A 17543-nucleotide genomic window follows, 5' to 3' on the forward strand; every position below is an offset into this window, starting at 1 on the left:
GTCCAAGGAATGAATCGATAATATTCCAAAATAATTATGTTCAGAAAACATTCCAAATCATCGGATATTTGAAATTGACTGGTTTTTTTTTCGCGTAGCATACATATTTCTCAAATTGAATCTTTCATTTAAACGAGTAACACAATGAATAATGATCTATGTATATATTATATATTCTATAAGATAGATATCGTTTATTATATAAAAATGTGTTGAAACCTTTTAACATACATATAAAACATATATAAATCATATACAAAATTTAATATAGAAATCGCCACAGTTTGAGAAATATCGATTAAATAATTCATACGATCGAAGATAGTGTAAACATGCATTTTTTTATTTAAGCAATAGAAAGGTTTAGGATTTATATTTAATTTACAAAACCTATTATTTTCACCGTTACTTTGCGAAAACTACGAGAACTCTCACAGAAAATTTTCCGAACATTCGGGCGGCCCATAATAAGTTAATATACAAATGAATATTCATGATTTAAGTATTTTTTTTTAATTATGTACAAATGCATATTTTAAGTCTATTTCTAATTTTAAAATAATGTTTGTGGAAAAAATATTTTTCATTAAATAATTGACACTTATTAATCATTATGGTTTTAGTGATATCTAGTCGTAGTATATGTATTTTCAGGCAGAATTCTTTTCAGCACATAAAATGGTTCACTATTGTCTATTATTCGGAACGGTATGTAGAAGTATAAGTGTATACAAAATCTAAATATAACACAAAATCCAAAACAATGACATTTTTATCAGATTAAAATTCAACCATCACAATTAAAAATCATACCATACACAAAGATACGATTGTAGTCCAAATTATCCTACTTTCCCCCAAATAATTTGTAGATCATACACACGGAGTCAGTAAAAGCATTCCAGCTGTTGTTACAAGCTGTTTGGTATCTTATGAAAGGATCGACAGATGCACATGGCTTTTGAAACAATTGATCGTAAGTGGAGAAAATGACGTGCTAAATCGAAACAGTCACACGATATCGCAGGACTAAGGACTGTGCGGAAAATTCTTCCATTGAACACCCTAGTCGTGCAACGATTTTTCACATTAGTTTATGTATGATTGAATTTTGCGAAGTCATGTGAACCGATCCGTTGGAAAATGAGCGGCTTTCACCATAGATGGATTATTAATTCCATGGGATTCGTCCCATATCTAACCGGTTTTAATTTGATTTCTCGCCGACAAGATGGCTCTTCAAGTTCACATGCAAGATGCACTTGTAGCGAAAGTCGATACTTCGAGTAGATCGTAAGTTATGAAATCATCTTCATTTATAGTATTGTTGGGTTTTCTTATTTTTTTTTTATATTTCCAAAAGTCTCGAAATACAAACACAAGTGAAGTTCGATAGGGCTAATACGAGTATTTACTCGGAATATTAATAGCATCCGTGTGAAAGACAGTTTTGATGCTTGATTAATGTATGACCTTTAGCGGTTAGGAATCAAGACATCCCAAAAAAAAGTGAGAAAGATTATAGTTATATAATGGAATATAAACTGTAGCAATAAAGATTATAAAAATATTTTAGGGTTATATATGTTTGTACCTAACTACATAGGTCACAGTCATAAACATATCAAAAACATACTAAATTATAATAGATAATCTTAGGAGCAACACATAAATAGTGTTTAAAAATGAATCTTAAATATGTCTATATACAGACATTAATGGGTAGGAAGATTAGACAATATATGGGGGTCAAAGACGCGTGAGATTAGAGAAAATTCAAAATCCAGATCATCAATTACATATGCATTGTGATAATACTAGCAATTGTAGTTTATAGATTTTTAAATTGCATCCATGTTGATTTGATGCTATTCTCGTGACATATCAAATTATTATAGCAATGGCTATAGCACAAGATTTTACGGGAATAATATGTAAATAAACAAGTAAACATTCAAGAACAAGAAGCCACTGGGTGATGGCACTGTATATTTTTAATATTGATTTTTATTCAGTATTGACAAGTTTTCAATTAAAGTTCATGCATACGTACATATGTATGTATGTAATCAAATGAGATAATTTCACGTGTACCAAAACGCAATTAGCAAATTCAAGGTTTCACTTTAGGCCGTGGTTATTATGATGGATATGCGAATAACAATTCCATGCAAATGCTACATAGATAGAGATAAGAAAACGGATCGAGATTTTTAGATATAATATACGATTGTCGTTGGACGAAGGTCGATCATGAATAAAAACAAAAAAGAAACACGTTCCTACAGCCCACTAAATTACTTCTACATATAACCCTGTGTTGACCATTATTTCGCACAATGGAATATACATATGTATATCTTCTTGAGAAGTAAACGTTGAACGGAATCCAATTCATCAGACGAATTGACATGTTGTATTGCTAAATTGAGGAATAGGGCCGGCTTAAAGGTACAGCAGACTAGGCACGTGCCTAGGGGCGCCATGAGGCGCCTTATTTTTTTGTTTCATTAATAAATTGAAAAAAAAATATATATTTAAAAATAATTAACTTTTTTTGAATTTATACAACTTTATTACTATACTAAAACTATAAAACTTATATTCAACTTTATTTTTCTACTCGAAGTAACAATACTGACTGTAAAATATTATAATTTACGAGTAACGCAAGAAATTGACTGAAATATCAACGATTCACGAATAAAATATGCCAAACAATAAACTGTCGCCGGTACAAATGGTAACTTAGAACTGTATTTTAATAAAAATTCTTCTGAAATATATACATATACATATGTATATAAGGGATGGATGAATATTATATATTGAACATAAAACGTGTATATTTTTAATAAAAAATTGTAAATTTAATTTTATGTTTTTTTACTATTAAATTTTTCTTGAACATAAACTTTTATAAAATTTATTATTTAAAAAAAATTAGGGGAGGGGGCGCTGAAACCAATCTGCTTAATAAGCATTACATTCCTGTGAGAATTTCGCAGAAAACGTTCATGGTGGTAGTGTCTCAGTCAGAATGAAAAAATGTCATTCAAAATGCTCTCAAACATTCTAGAAAGTCCTATTACTCCTATTAGGTTCTGAAAATATCCTAGAATCATATAAAAAGCTAATAAACTATCTAGAGATATTTTGTAACCAAGAAAAATGAAAATTCTCGGCGAATAATCTTTTGGAGTACATATATTCTCGTTCTGCGAGAATATTCTCGAATTACAATACTAAATATAAGTAATTGAATAAAATTTAACAATTCGTTTGGAAATTGAATATTGTCTGGCATATTTTATATATTACTTAATTACGTATTCTCTTAAGAAAAAAAAATAAATAATAAGCATAAAAAAGTCATCGTTAAACAAATTATTATAAATATGCAATCGATTTTAAAATATGTTATGTACATACATATATACATATGTACATATATATCCTTTATATTATAATCTTTATTTGTTGATAGAAAAGTTGTTCATCACTAAAAAATCGCTAGATCAAGCTAAATCTACTGATTTGTCTACAAACTTTAAGTCCGACATATAAACAGTGCTGTCATCCAATTTCCATAACAACGAGTTTTCAACAAAAATTCTTGTCACAACTAGCTTTTAGAAAAACAATAATTAATACCTTTAACTACATTATATTCAATCGAAGATTGAACACATTTTGAACAAAGTGTTTCCGGAACTCCACTGTAAATGTACGTATCTGAAGTAAGAAAAAAACATTCCTTAGCCAATATTTTCGGAAATGTCACATGCAACGGCAATTACCGACTCAGGAGTCCGGTACAATCGCATAAAGGTCAAAATTTTGAACGTGCACACCAGAAGGCGTGGTGAGTGGAGACCAAACCAAGCAAGGCCAACTAGATTGGTAACCTTTGCGAATACTAAAATTGTGCACAATGAACGCCGAGATTCGGACACTTGTCTCGGCGATACGATACGAGCACTGAATAGTCGAAACAAAGACGAGCGGAGAAAGTGAGGGAGATTGTTTTGAACAATTGTGTAAGCTCGGTAATGAGCCAAGTGCCAAGACCGGGAAGAATTAATGGCTGCCGATCATTTCGAGCTGATGATGGTGCAAAATACGATATACTCCGTTCGCTTTAAGTATCCAATAAACTGGCTACGTCATCGAAGTGCCGAATAATTAATTGTATGTACACTCTCTAAATAATTTGATACCCAAAAAGCTAATTCGCATGCTTTTGAAGATTATGATTTCATAATTCTGAAGTTGACAAAAGACCTACATACATATGTATGTAACTCTGAGATGACAAAAATTCTACTTCCTGTTATTTTTACTTTATCTTTGTGTGTGCGTAATAACTATAAATAAAGTTTTAGTCTTAATCTTAATCTACAAACCAACAAGAAATTACAGTTTTGGAAAAAAATGTCTAAGCTCGAAAATAAAAGCATTACTTCCGATTGAAAAAAATCATTTTCCGAAACTCGCTATTCTTTAAAACCATTAAAATGTGATCAGAGATCGATAGTGAGTATCATACCAGTCAAAATCTCTCACGAGTACAATATTTAATGTATTAATATTTACACCAATTCAAATGCACTCAAAGAAATATGGAACGTTGTATGTTTAGTACAGTGGTTCTTAACCTTGTTGGAGGTACTGAACCCCACCAGTTTCATATGCGCTTTCACCGAACCCTTCTTAATTGGAAAAATAAAATATGTTTTTTTTCAAATTCAAAACATAGGTACATATATATTTTACTGGTGCACAAAATGAACCGTGCATCAACATCACTGTATTCAAAGAACTAAACCATTAAAACATTTATACTTTCACACAAAAACATAATAATGAATATAGATCAGTTCAGAAATGCGCGGCTTTAACTTGGCAAGTGCCACTCTCATGTTATTTTCGCAAAAAATTCTGTTCCTTTTCTTCGTTTTTATGTCCAGCATCCTCGAAAAGGATTGCTCGCAAAGATATGTTGTAAAAAACGGTATGAAAATCTCCAGAGCTTTCTTAGCAATAGCAGGGTACGTTACCATTTGTTGACACCAAAACGTTGAGAGCGTTGTTGTTCTGAAGAGTTGCTGTTGAACCTGGCTCTGCTGAATTTCCGCCGAACCCAGGTTAAGAACCTCTGGTTTAGTATAACGAGATGAGAAGTATGACAACAATAGACAAAACAGTAGGTCGGTTAAGAGATTGAAATTTCTCGACCAGTACATAAAATAATCTAAAAGAGTGTATGGAAGACCAGAAATTAGATGGATGGACAGAGTAAGAAAATGTTGCCCAGAACAGAGAAGAATGGAAGTGTGTAGAAGTCTTCATCCAGTAGTGGATAAGTGAATGGTAAAATTTGATATATTTCGATATCCCAAGAATCTGTGTTTATAACTTTTTTGTTTCATTTGACGAATTTCACCTGTCACGATATAAGGATAGATAAATAAATACAATACAAATAAAGTAAAAATAGTCTTCGTATCAAAAAACAATACTTATCAATATATAAAGAAAAAGCCCATAAGAAGTTAATGAAATGTTCACATTAGATAGTAAATTAGCAGTCATTAAGAGGGCTGAACAGCAGCACCTTGTCCATACAAACGAACTATACTTCTCCCTTCCTCAATTATGGCACTAGAGAAATTATTTTTTAATATGCTATGGATATCCACCATTGGGGTGCATCTATCGTTTTATTTTTTTGATTAATTATTTTTTATAGGACATAGGAGCCGCCAAACATCTATAAAATCGCCTCTTTTTTACACCCACGAAACGGGTCCAGCGTGCTTATTTAACGGTCGATTTAAAAAAAAATACGCCGATAGATGCACAGAAAGTATCTTTCTCATACCGATGATGATTTTTTTTTTAATTGGTCCAGTTTTGGAGGTGAAAATAGTAGAATACGAAACCTCGATTTTGTCAATTTAAAATACGTTTTATCTGGTCGAAGTGCAACTGTCGCATTCACTCAATATATATATATTGATATATATTGTCGCATTCACTCAATATATACAAACACTCAATATATATATCGAAGAAAGGAACGGTAACAAAATTAAGGTTTCGGGTGTACAGCTCTCTTAAGGGCGAAATCACAGAAGGAAGAACGGCACATCGTGTGCTTGACTCGTGTGTGACGTCACGTGCTCGTCGTGTGACATTTGGTTCTTCTACATTTCTTCAAATATGGGATACACTGTTATCGATCACTGTCAAGCAAGGATAAATACAAGGATAAAATTTTGCCGAAAACACTCCAGGGGGTGATTTTGGAAAGGTGTGTGCTGGGGTTGCCTGTTGGTCAGTACAGCTCACAGACATTCACTCAAACTATCAACATTAATATGAAGATGATTTCTACTATGCATATGTACGTATACATTCATATGAGCCGTTATATTTGAAAGTGTCATAAGTTAACTTTTCTCCATTTCGAGAAATATCTCGTAAAACATTAAATATAATGTTTTGTTTGCATTTAACAATATTTAAAAATACTGGTGACCTATATATAATACGTTTATTATGCTTTTCCAAGATTCTGGACATATCGAATTAAAATAAGTGATAACAATTTGTGAACTAAGCCAAACAGAAATAGTGTTTTTGGAACTGAAAATTGGACTTTCAAATGTAACGGCTCATACGGGTACACATGTGTGCATGAAAATACACAATATGATGAAAAAACATTGAGCTAATGTTTCCAAATTACCAATACCGGTTTTCGACGGGTTTATTTTGGGCATTATTTAAATCGTGTGGGAAATTTTCGTACAAATTAACACCGCATTAATCAATTGCGAGATTCGGAGTCGATCGGATCGCTCAAGTAACGGAACGTTCGGCCGCGTATAATCTCAAATTGACTCAAATGTGAAATAACCACACGCGCGTTCATTTTTTCCCCATAATGGGAATACACATATGTATACATATGTTGTTTTCGCATTCTTAACCCCGAAAAGAGCCAAATATCGCGTCATAACGGTGCAATATTATTTATATGCAAAATTTGCACACTTGGGTTAATGCGTTCGCCTTTGGACTGACACTGTACACACGTATTTATGTGTGTGTGTGTGTGTGTGTACTGATCGTGCGTTGAAAATTCAAATTTTGTCGAACAGGCAACTACATACAGTGAGGCTCGTAATGAAAGAGGACTGTTGAAAAAATAGTCAGTGTTGACAACCTTGCATTGCCAAATCGTGATTTAAAAGAGAACATTCGAAAAAAAAGCGGCTTACAACGGCCCGACAACGGAAGAACACTCAATGCCGTTTTTCACCGTCGTTTGTAGATTTCACTTTTTCAAATCGCAAATTGCTCCGCTTTGAAAACGTGCACACGATTTTACGAATGTGTGATTAATGATATTTATCGCCAGCGGCTCCCAAAATGTCCCGCATAGCACACGTCGACCCTTTGCACACTCGATTTTTAACGTTTCAGCGAAATGAGTAAGTCTAGACCGAATTTGAAACGAAACACTTTTGCCTAGTAAGTCACATTATCACTTTCTTTGAAAGCTCGACAGTTTGTGCTTGGCCTCTGATGTTTGGATGCGAAATCAGTAGACGCATGTCGCTCGCTTACGGGAGTTTTTTTTACATTTATATAAATAATTATTTATATTTAGGTCAAATAATTGACATGTCCGGTAGTAAAGAGGTTGGAATAAAGTGACGTATAAAATTAGGATGAATTGGACGAATGAATGCGGCTTTTATCAAATCAAAAATGCCACTTTGCCAGAAGAAAAAGATCTTCGATCAATGTGTTTTGCCAGTGATGACTAGAGGTAGGACCGGAAGCGTGCCGTTTATTGTTAAATTATTGTAAATGCTTTGTAAAAAAGGTTCGGCAAACCTTTAACAATGCATTTACAACATTTCAACAATAAACGGCCCCCTCAGGGTCCGGGCTTTAGTGATGACTTGAGTACGAACCCAAAACGCGCTGCCCATTGTCCAATTGTTGTAAATGCTTTGTAAAAGAGGTTCGGCAAACCTTTAACAATGCATTTACAACATTTGAACAATGAACGTCACCCTGGTTATCCGGGCTTTAGTGATGACGTATGGATGTGAAACTTGGACAATGAACACCGGTTGCTACACAAAGTCCAATGCACTCAAAGAAATATGGAGCGTTGTATGCTTGGCATATCGAGGAAAGACAGAAAACGGAATACGTAGGTGAGAAGTATAATAAGCATTGAAGTAGAATGCTTCATTATACTTCAATGATAATAAGGGTTGTGGATATAGTGTAGAGATTAAAAGGCCAATATGTGGGCCACGTGGCTAGAAGAATGGATGAAAGGTGGACAAAATCAATGCTAAAATGGTACCCGAGAGAATGCAATAGGGTAAAAGAAATACCGCGTGGAACATGGGTAGATAAAATTAGGAAAATGTGTGGAGTGCGATGGACTAGTGGAAGCGTGTTGGAGAGACCTTCATCCAGCAGTGTATGGCGAATGGCTGTAGATGATGATGATGATAATTCAGGTCCAACATCAAGAGAATCTTGACCGATTGATTAATTTCTTCTCCTGTTCTATTTTTCCAATACTTCCAATATTTTTATACTTTAGTTTAGTTATGTAATGTGCTATTTAATCATATTATAGCTTTCATTATTTTCCTTTTCATTTGTTTATTTTGTATTTACCTTTTTCATTTGTTTTATATTTGTAAATTTCAATTTCTTCTTATATTCTATTTTATAACCTTTTTCCAAATATTTTAATACTATAGTTTAATTATGCAATGTTCTACATATTTTGTCATGCCTTTATTATTTACTTTTTAATTTGTTTTCCTTATATTTATCTTTTTCATTTTTGTAAAAATCTATTATTGGACTCGGATGTTACATATATTATTTATTTACTATTTGTTTTTTTATACATATCTATGTACATCCTGTCTGTTGATTTTTCAATTAATAAAATAAAATAAAAATAAAATAATGATGGTGATATCGATATGTATGTATATTTCAACTTTAAAGGTTAAACTTCTATCGTGCGTGACTTTTCAAACATTCAGCTTTTTTCAATTCATAATCCATTCCGAGCATAGCAATAATAGTGATACTCGTAATCATTGATATAACGTCCTGTATAATAATTATTATTAATAACAGACACATCGAGACGCACATGGCGACACAAGGCACTCATACGAGACACAACAAACGCACGCACGTAAACATGCTTCAAGCGATACGAGTCTCATTTCCATCAACACATACCCCATGTCCCACCCGAATTTAGGGGTTCTGCAGCATGTCTGCCAAAAAACGTGATTTGATCCGTACCATCGTATCTCTGAAGACAAGACCGTGTAATTGCGTCCGTTAAATCTGTTGAACCGTTGAATCGAGGTTTCACTGTGCGCACACCTAACTATGTGTATACATCTGGCAGATTTCCTTCTCGGTCTCATTTTTCACGATATCGATCGGTTGCGCAGCAGCTCGATCGTGCACTTGATTTATCATGTCTGTAACACTTCCCGAAAACTCAAAGTTCTGCCATTGTGTTTGATAAGCAAAGAGGTGTTTCAAAAAGCAATAACAAAGACATCACGACTTGTTGTGCAATATAACTCGGGTCGAAGACCTTTCTTTCGCTCTCGCGGTGTTTGGCTTTTCCAGACAAATTTGGCAATTTGCGTAGCCGTTTAGAGTCCACTTCAGAGTAAGTCGAAATGACCCAGGTTTTGACTGTGTGTGTGTGTGTACGGTATTTGTGTAGTCATCGCTTAGCTCACTTTTGCGTGGGACGATCGGAAAGTCGCCGTTGACCAAAAAGAGCCACTTCGATTTTGGACCAATCTGCCAAGTTGCCAATGATATTATTTATGGTCATCGGTTAAGATAATTGCGGTGTATAATAAAAATAAATGAATACTATACATAAGGAGAATGCCTTGAAATGTAAAAGATTGAACTTCGAATACAAAAAAATTCCGATTTTATAAATTTGCAATATGTACTATTAACTGGTGTGAACCATTTTTCGACTCCAATGCGATGTTTAAAATGGTATTTTGTTCAATTATAAAATTATTTTCCCAATCCAGTAGGTAGTGCTCATACTGGTGAGATTTTCCAAAGGAAAAATGTTACAACATACTCCCCCCTCCCTTAGTTTAAGGAAGTTTTCCTGAGTGCTAATTTCAGCACATGCAAAGGAAGCTATGGGGTGGTGGAGGGGGCAATAGTAGCAATCATCCCCCTTCCTTTATCTATGGGAATGAAATTTGAAATGGACATAGACATGGACATTTACAAGATATTTTATACTTACATATGCTCGTTATATTTTGCACATATGTATCTATGTATACATTGACACTAGTTTATAAATAAAAAAAATACTAACTCCTCAACATCTATGTATTATTTTGGCCATTCTCTAGATAATCATACAAATGTATAAAGTTTTTATTTATTTTTCAAAAATCTCGCCCCCCCCCCTTTCAAAAATGACTGATTCCGTCGCTGGGTACACGTGCAATAGGTAATTTTTTGAATGCTGAATCAATATAACGTTTCAAGTGCCAGAAAATTAAGTTTTCAGGATAGACTTAAAACTATTAAAAAGTAAATAAATAATGAATACACATATTAATAAATTATAATTCTTCTCCGAGGTCTTATATACATTCAATGAGCAATCAATAAGTCTTAGATATAAGAAAAAAATAAAATAAAAGTACAAAACGTTTTTAGCGCCATCATTTATGCAATCATTAAGTGCTATAATAACGTTGTATGTATCACTTTTATAATAATAAATGGACGAATTCTATAGCGTCATCTCTCTCAACTCTCAGATGTTACCCTGATCATGATGGATGAAGATATCATCAGCTTTTGGGTATTAATCATATCTTAAGCAATATTCACCGTGTTAAAGAAAGTCGTAGAACTCAATAAATATACATACATATATCCATCTTAACGATACAAGTGAGAATGCAACTAATACTTAAAACGTTATGACTTGATACTTCAAGTTTCTACCCCTATTAGGCGGTATTTCAAAATTGTCTTAAACTCTTAAATAGTCACCGGAGCCTGATGGGGCCGTGTATTGTTCAAAGGTTGTAAATGCATTGTTAAAGGTTTGCCAAACAATGGATAGCACTGTGACTATCCTACCTCTACTCTTAAACTCTGCAAGTAAAGGCTGACACATACATTTCAAATCACGAATAAAACGCATTTGAGCCTACGTGGCCCTTACAACTATCTGGTTTGGCACCACTCATATCATGTTGATTAGAAGGTCCAGAACCAAGCTATCCCGTCGTAGGTTTAACGGTCTAAAAGTTTCAACTTAACACATTCAGCCCGGCGCATGATTTCATACATTTGCCCATGTGGCGGCACTGTCACGCGTATCGGCACCCAATTACGCGTGACGGAATTAAATCACTTTATATAATGAGTTGTCCCTAAATCTTTAGAATTTTATAGGAATTTTAGTGTTGGGGTGCTCAATGAAGTGGAACCGTAAAATTATAGTCTGCTATAGTACTATCCGCGTGGCCACCGGTGGTACACGCCGGGTTGAACGTGTTAAATTGAACTATTGATATATTTTAATGATATACATATACATATATGTATGTATGTAGAATTTGCGGAACAAACTAAAAATAGTTACTCTAACTTTTATTTCAATATTCATATCTTTCTACATAATAAGCTAATATATAAAAATATTCGCACGTTATATGTAGAAAGTCGTGTGATTGCCACACATACACACACAAATAGCATTCCGTAACGAGCGAAAAAATGTAGTAGACAATTAAATCTATTTTATCTTTCGAATTTTAGAATTCGAATTCGTTCTGACTATTGTTTCCGAATTGCGTATATAAGTATGTACATACATACGTATTAAATATACGTACATACACATAATATGATACACGTACGAAGATTAATTCAATTTTCGTATGAAATCGTTCGAATTTCAGTGTGCGAACGAAATGTTCATTGTTGGCGAGCGTGCTAAACGAATCATAATCGTGATGGATCTTTTTTTTATATTATTTATTGTTATTTTGTTTTGTTTCCGTACATTTTTACGCGTGATTTCGTTATTATTATTTTTAATGTGACCACTTTTGACTTTCGTTCGCGTATATAATAATAATACAGTGTGTACTTTATGTTTTAACTTTCTATCTCGACCGAGCGCGAGAAAATAAAAACACTATATTGCACATTAAAATATTGGATGTTAACACTCTGGCTGCGGGGACTCAAAATATCCGCGTCTTCTGAACTGGTGGAGGACGCGGAATCTGCGTACTTACGAAAAATCGTACTTCTTCCCTTTATCCAAGATTAGGTTCGAGTACTAACGTATTAAAGGTTTTTATTTCCTCCATAACTTCTAAATAACCGCCTCGACTAAGCTATACACATATGTATGTACCGGTCTCCGTGACGGGCCGGAATGTGAAATACCGAAAACGAAAATATCGGAAGGCAAAGATCGAAAATCGAAAGATCAAAAAAAAAGGGTGCATGGTAAACGGTACATACTCACTTAATTGGCGCGAGCAGAATACAACAGGAACAAGAGGAACAGGCTTTTCCTCCCGTATTAATGTGCGCGCGCAGAAAACGGGAGGAAAAGCCTGTTCCTCTTGTTCCTGTTGTATCCTGCTCGCGCAAATTAAGTGAGTATGTACCGTTTACCATGCACCCTTTTTTTTATCTTTCGACTTAAGATCTTTCGATTTTCGATCTTTGCCTTCCGTAATTTTCGTTTTCGGTAATTTCACATTCCGGCCCGTGAGGTAGACCCGTATGTACATATATATCGCTGTGGGTTTTGATCGATCTAATTCGCGATATGATCTGATCTTAGGAAGAATGCGTGCATAATTTCCCCGAAAATTGGAATCCGAATCGGAGCTGACAGGCGCGTAAATACAAAGCAGGGAGCAAAACAATGGTGATTGTGTACGAGCGTGGCGAATGCACAATGGCGCAAGAAATCGTTAATTAATTTGTGTATCGTTTCAGTTGATCAAGAAGTTCAAGCGAATTTCTCCGATCGGTCAAATTAGCGTTCCGATTGCAATTTCTCTTTTGTTTTTCATCGTGGAAAAACATCGCCATTGAACTTCCGCCAACATTGCTCTCGATTGATCGTCTAAATCTAATTACCTTTGTATGTATATTGTTTCAATGAGTCTAAGACAAAACACTCCTCTAAGAGATCAATAGATTGACAGATGAGTAAAAAATTTCTATTCAATTCATTTTACATTTATTCGTATGGAAGTACATATGTATTATATGTAGCTGACTAGCAAGATATTAATCTACATACATACACCAGACTTTGACCTTTTCTTAAGACCTTTTAGATCTTTTAGAATAGAGATTGGAAACATTCAGTTTATATTTATTAGCTCTTACATTTCCAAACAACTCAAATAATCGCATTTTGATAGTGTTTAATACTTTTCTATGTATGTATATGTGTTATTGTAGAATAAAATTTGTAAAAGCATTTAAAATGCTTAAAATACCATGGACTGACAAAGTATCAAATGCGGAAGTCATTGGAAGAGTAGGGAGAGATATGAAACTTCTGGAAGCAATTTATTAGAAGAAAAGCAAATATGATGTACACAATTACACAATTACAAAAATCATTCCTTCAAGGGAATTCATAGAAAATTAATCGCAAGAAAGTATTAGATACGGGGACGAGTAGAAGTAGATAAATAAATTATAAACAAAAAAGGTTATACATATCCCTAAATACTAATTTATCTAAACGAGATTTATGTCAAAGTTTTCAAAAGTCTCAAAGTACAAACATAAGTTACACATTGTGGGCTATCAGAAGTATTGATACAATCAGAGTAATAATTTTCACATAATCACAGAATTCTGCTTCGACAAACAAAGTAATTAAGATACGGAGCAGCATCCGTGTGGAAGATAGTTTTAATACTAGATTTATGTGTAGCCCTTGAGTGTTGGAGATAAACATATCACAAAACCGAGTAGATTATATGTACCTACACATTGTTTATTATACGGTTCTGGATAATGAATGATATTAGTATATGAGGGTTGCGCGGGTCGTGAGAAAGACGCAACTGCAACAGTAAAGATTATGGAAAATAATACTTTGGAGTTAAACGGGTCGTGTCACTGTGGTGTATCGCTTTAAAGTCACAGACGATATTGAAAACCCTAATAAATTTAATTAGATAAGAACGTGTGGCTGTAGAATCTTAGAGCAATAAAGATATCGAAAAATCTAATAAATTATAGCAGATAATTCTAATAGCAAAACATCAATGGTGTTAAAAAACGAAACGTATATACAAATTGTTGGGGAGATTAGACAATACGTGCATACGTGGGGTTAAAGGGTATTAAACATATGTATGTACATAGGTTGTGGGATCATACCACATAAGAACAGAAAAAAGTTGTTTTAGACAAATTTATGTAGTTCAGTGCTACTCAAACTTTTTCAGTTGGCGGACCAGCATATATTTTTCAGTAATTCTCACGGATCAGCATCATATTTTTCGCGACCATTTAGAAAGGTTGAGTTAGTTTATTTAATTATGAATTTATTAAGAATTCTTTTTTTTTCTATGTCATGTTTTATTTAATTATCTTTTCCTTATTTAATTTGTATATTTGTATATCTAATTTTAGTTGTATTTCATGTACCCTTTCTTAATCTTTTTAGCACACTCGTCGCTTTGGAGCAATATGTTAGACGAGAGTGCTTGATTAAATGATGTTGTATAATAAATAAATAAAAATAAATAAATAAATCTATATATCATATATGTATGAAAAATGAAAAAAGACAAAGATGAAAAATGAAAATGAAAAAAAAAACTAATGAGACATGAGCTTGTTTGTTATTAGATAACTTATCCAGTCGTGGTTTTATCGAAGACAATTAATTCCACACGTAATGGATCATGAATATTTACATTATTACGATATTTTGTCTTTATTAAACTAATGGTTGAGAAACCAGTCTCGTAAAGGTAAAAGTGTTTCAGTGCATATTCTTAAATATCTGGGAAGAATTCTGCTTTCAATTTGATCTAAAAGGACGCAAGTGAAGTTGTGGTTTCAAAACACTTTTTTAATTCGTCATTTGTAGTCAGATCAATTAGTTTATCTTCCAAATTAATTAATAGATACATACATACGTTATAATAAGCTATTGTTTTAATTTTTTATTTACTTCTTTGTGCACGGACCGGCTACCGCCGGTACATGGACCAGTACTGGGCCGCGGACCATAGTTTGAGTAGCACTGATGTAGTTGTTTCAAACATAACAGGATCGAAAGTTATTCACCCAGGTGGTCGCCAACTCCTGAAAGGAGACGGTTTTCAGAGAGGAATATTGTAGGATATATTCATTTAATATTTTGTCTACTCAAGATATTCTCAGTATTTTAGTGTAGCTCCACATTTTAAAGGCTGCTTTATTTTCATCTTAGATTGCGTGATCTTTCAGATATTCGTGCTATAAGTACGAATATCTGAACACTGTAATCGGACAGGTGTACTGCATAATGAAGAAGTAATATCTCAATCCTGGTGGTTTTGATTCATTTATTGAATCCTTCCAATTATATTACTATCTCTTCCCACTTTACGTTCATCCTCCAAAAGGCAATCTCTTCTGCTTCAAAACGCATAAACTTTGAATCAAAATTAGCCTAAATATAACAGCATCCATAAATTAAATTTATGTTTCACGTAGAAACAAATGCACTCTGAATATTAAAATGGAGTATAAATTAAATTTGAAAATTGTTAAAAGCAACCTCTGAAGTCTGCGAAAAAACTTACAAAGCATTTAAAATTCAATGTTTTTGACCTTTTACTGTATTGTATTGCCGAAATTTGACCTGTCGCATGTGTCCTATTTTCTCAACTTCACCAATGAGAAGATCAAGGTTTTTTCCTATGAATCTACATACATACATGTGTGTGAATCATCGACACATTTATTTCAACAATGTATGTCACAAAACCAAGTCAACCGCATCACAATGAGATAATCTTTATTTACGACGCACTTCCATCATCTCAATCTATACAACAATAGTTTTACATATGTATGAAAAATTCGATTAAGACATTGTCTTAACCGGCGATTTTTCAACCGAAAAATTTCAAGAAGTCTGGAGTTGAAAACTTCCCAATTTGTTATAAGTACTTACTTTGAATTCTCCCAATTTATTTTATAGTAGTATGTATTTATGTATGTATGTATGTAGACTATTTTCAACCATTACAAAATTCTTTTAAAAGTTATTTCTATTTTATCTTAATTTTGATAAATTTATTTATTTAAAGTTTGGACCATTGTAGCATTACAGGAATTCCTAATGCGCCAAAATGGTCAAAAATATAACAGAAAAGAAAATAAACAAAATAATAACTAAAGAAATTAGACATAACAAAAACAAAACATATATGTATATACACAAACAAGTAATAATAATAATAATAATAATTACAAATTATAAAAAACAGAAAAGAAGGGAATGTATGATAAAAGAAAAGAGAGAAAGAAAAATAAATGTAAACATATGTTTATACATAGACAATAATACATGTATACATAATCATAAAAAAACAATAGCAATTATAGTAATTAAAGAACTTTATAGTAGGTAATTAAAATTTATATATCAATGGAACTGATTTCCATTGTAATTTAGTTTTATGCAAGTTAATTCTGAGATAGAGTCCATCTGTGGCTTACAAAACGGTCTATATGTAGTGCAAATACTAAAAACCTTGTAAAAAAAAGTTTAAAAGCCCCGTCTTAACTGAAATCTGTTTTTGTTTTAGGTTTAGAAAAAAAATGTGGATCTCCACCAGTTCCAGTCAACGCACGAGTAAAACTCTCAAACGATGCACTGACATCCGGCACCACAGCCTCGTACACCTGCGATGATGGATACGAGCTCTTCGGAACGTCGATGCTGCAGTGCACACCGATGGGCAGATGGAACGGAGACTTGCCCTTCTGTGGTAATTTCCACACATCACACTAATTCAATGTCACAATATGAAACACACGTATAAAACACATCTCAACATGTTGCAGGAACAAATGTTGCTTATCGCAAGCCCGCAAATCAGTCGACATCGGTCCGCGGTGGAAGTGCATTCAACGGAAACGATGGCGAGAAGACGACGGAACATGACGGCAAAAGATGCACAGAAACGCAGAGGGAAGCGTCGCCATGGTGGCAGGTCGACCTCCTCAGACACTATCCAATCAAAGTCATCAGGGTTACGACGAGAGGCTGCTGCGGTGAATAACATTATTTTATGCATAATGCATCCATTTATTTGGACGCACTCGCAACGTATTCATTTTGGCTTGTAATCTGATATAGATTGATGCTATCGTCAGAAGGACACTTCAATTTCATCTATCTA

The sequence above is a fragment of the Arctopsyche grandis genome, chromosome 2 (assembly GCF_051622035.1).
Source record: "Arctopsyche grandis isolate Sample6627 chromosome 2, ASM5162203v2, whole genome shotgun sequence".
NCBI classification, from domain to species: Eukaryota; Metazoa; Arthropoda; class Insecta; order Trichoptera; family Hydropsychidae; genus Arctopsyche; species Arctopsyche grandis.